This window comes from Dendronephthya gigantea, unplaced genomic scaffold (assembly GCF_004324835.1).
Source record: "Dendronephthya gigantea isolate DGI-Jeju-01 unplaced genomic scaffold, DenGig_1.0 000074F, whole genome shotgun sequence".
In the NCBI taxonomy this organism is placed as follows: Eukaryota; Metazoa; Cnidaria; class Anthozoa; order Malacalcyonacea; family Nephtheidae; genus Dendronephthya; species Dendronephthya gigantea.
The window spans coordinates 399845-400161 of NW_021163084.1; positions in this window are offsets into that span (position 1 = coordinate 399845).

Sequence of the window (317 nt, forward strand, 5' to 3'; positions counted from 1 at the left end):
TTATGAACCTATGGCAACCTATGGCTCATTTGTCTCATGCATTAACATTCTATCAAAAGATAAGTTTGACGTTTCAGCACTAAGTTCGATTCTATTTGCATAAAGTTTCTTAATTATGAATGTCGAGGTGAAATTTTGAATTTTCTGTAGTATAATAAAAATAAAGTTTAATTTTATTAAAAATTTTCAATTATAGTACTGTATGTAGCAAATTTATGAAGAATTTAAAAAACACAATTTTATATATGTATCAAAATCTATGATACAGTTTTCAAAGTTACAGTACATTATTTTGATATACAAGGCTTGAGCTAATG